Below are 2,500 nucleotides of genomic sequence, written 5' to 3' on the forward strand. Positions count from 1 at the left end.
GACTGCAGCTTCGTCGTATTGCTTTTATCAATTTTTAACAATTTCAAAGCGAAGACAACTCGCAAGACGATCCATTTCGTCTCGGTTCAATTTTAACGTCCGTCCGTATTATTTTTTGTTCCACAAGAGATTTCGAATAGGTTTCTTTATTTATCATCCCTTCTTTTCGAGCGCCACGGAAGCAAGAGGAAAAGCAAGAGCGAGAGAACATTTCGCGTATACTTCATTTAACAATTTTAACCAACACGCGATGTACTCCACACACCTCTTAGATTTAACAACTGCTTTTCTCTTCTTCTCCCCTTAGCGCAAGGGTAAACCCCATTTGTCTCTTCTTTGGAACGCAACAAAACTTTCGAGGACTGGACGACCGAGCGATGGTCGCGCGGTCTTCGCTTATCTTTAACAAACGAAGTAGTCCGTATGTATTCTAAATGTTGAAGCCTCCTAGAGCTTTAAGCCATGCGAGACATTGAAATGCTGTTTTAACGGGAGCATGCATAATTGCTGCAAACATACTTTTATCACAAGTTCTAGCCACGCCACGGAGGCTTCGAAGTTCCTTCACCATTCGCTTTCCTCTCTTTTGTTACACAGTTTCAGACTACGATCAGGGGTACCGAAACGCTGTATTGATTGTAAACAACCATTTTTATCTTGGAGCGGAGCGTTCCTTTACTCGTTAGATTTGTCTTGTCGCGTGTGTATTCGCTTTTTCGACGCTTTTTAACCATTTAACTTGTTTAGCGAAGCTAAACGCACAGACAGACAAAAAAAAAGGAACAGCATCGCGCGTCAAACAGCGACGACCCATCTGAAGCGATCTTTCATTTATACACCGTTTGTAAACAGAGAGATGTATAAAGCGCGGGGAATCATTCGAAACCCTGGGGCTATTCGAGCTTGCATTTCAGCAAATTATCATCTCAAACATTTCACTCGTTTGCTTTTTCTAAATTTATAGGAGAGCTTCTTTCGTTTATTTTTGACACACCTTTCGTAAATATCGTTTCTGGCAACGTCGGGAGCGTGGATTTCTACAAGTGAACAATCGCGCCGATCCGATAACTTCCAGCAGGATGGAGAATCTTTATAGATTATCTTCCGAGAACTCGGTGCTTTCACGGGCGGTCGTTTATAAATTTTAACGAACGACTCGCGCGCCGTGACGCACTTGCGCTAGTTCGAAGAGATATTTCGAAATTTGTTTCTCTCCTTTAACGGCCTGCATTTAGTGTATCGGTTGCGATTTTCGTCACATCGTTTCCACGACAAACGCCGACGAACTGCCCAACTATCGCTCGTACGTTGCGACTCTTTCTTTGTTTATCGTTCATTCATTCTTTCAATTTCGTTCGATAATCCCGCTCCGAAACGTTCTACTTTCGTTGAACGACGGCGAGATGTTTAGAAAGAAATGAATTACTCTTTTTTCAAGAAGCAAACGCAAGCAGTCTTTTGTTAAGAAAACGACCCTCAGCCAGGCGTGGTCCAGGAATTGTATCCGTGGACCGCAATGTGCGTTCGAAATGTCGATGTTCATGTGTCCTGCAGTTCACACGTTGACGCGCAATTAGCTGCGTTCTTCATCGACCCACGAGCCAAGTGATCCACCGTTCAGGGTAATCGTAAAATTTTGTATTTCAAACTCTTTAGATCTTTAGAGTGTTATTTTCATTATTAACACGCATCACATTCGATACCCACATCACTCTCCCACCCGGCGCGTGCGGGAGAGCGAATTCGGGCGTCGCCAACGTATTTGTTTGTTTGTTCGATCGTTGACGACACGATCGCGTCCAAGGACGGAAACCGTCGGAGAAACGCCCAGTGGCACGCTCCTCTCGACGGTCGGGCGTAAAGTACATTTAAAAACCTTGAAAAGTACGAACGCACACAAGGAATGCGAGCGCGCGTCCTGTCGCTGAATCGTGGGTTGCGAGATTCGAACAGACACACGGCCGGCGACGATCGGTCTAACTAATGGACACATAGTTTTTCAAAGACTCGCTATCGTCGCTTCTCAGCCGGTCCGTAAACAACACACATCGATCAGGCGGACGCACGAATCTTACCACGGTGCGTGTTTCGTAGATTCCAGGTTACCCGCAAGTACCTCTCTCTCCCTCTCGAAAGAGGAATCTCGATCCGTCCTTTTTGGACAATGGAGAAATCTTTTTATCGCAACACGGATGGCAAAGAAACAACCAAAGCGTAGGAGCGTGGGGACGAGAGCGACGAAAAGAACGTCGCGAAAACAAAGTTTCGACGGTTGCTCGTTCTAATACATCGTAGTTTCAACTCTCTCAGTTTTAACCACTCCTAGACGCTTCGTAAACTTTTAACAATTCTTCGCCTCCGCGAGTTTCATTTCGAATAGAGCGAACGCAACACGGACCAAAAAAACTCCGGTGATGCCAGATCATTTAGCAAAGATCAGACGGCGGGTCATCTGTATTCCTTTTCTCTCTTTTTTATATCTTTCCATTTAACTAGGGTG

General features: G+C 45.0%; 1 non-coding gene across 1 annotated transcript; it reads right to left on the reverse strand.

Annotated features, from left to right (window-relative positions):
- Positions 1–1,470: 1,470 nt before the first annotated feature.
- Positions 1,471–1,625, reverse strand: LOC143306190 (5.8S ribosomal RNA). The gene has a single exon (XR_013063651.1). It is a non-coding gene; the product is annotated as a 5.8S ribosomal RNA (ribosomal RNA).
- Between the last annotated feature and the right edge of the window lie 875 nt (positions 1,626–2,500).

This window comes from Osmia lignaria, unplaced genomic scaffold (genome assembly GCF_051020975.1).
Source record: "Osmia lignaria lignaria isolate PbOS001 unplaced genomic scaffold, iyOsmLign1 scaffold0001, whole genome shotgun sequence".
Classification (NCBI taxonomy): domain Eukaryota; kingdom Metazoa; phylum Arthropoda; class Insecta; order Hymenoptera; family Megachilidae; genus Osmia; species Osmia lignaria.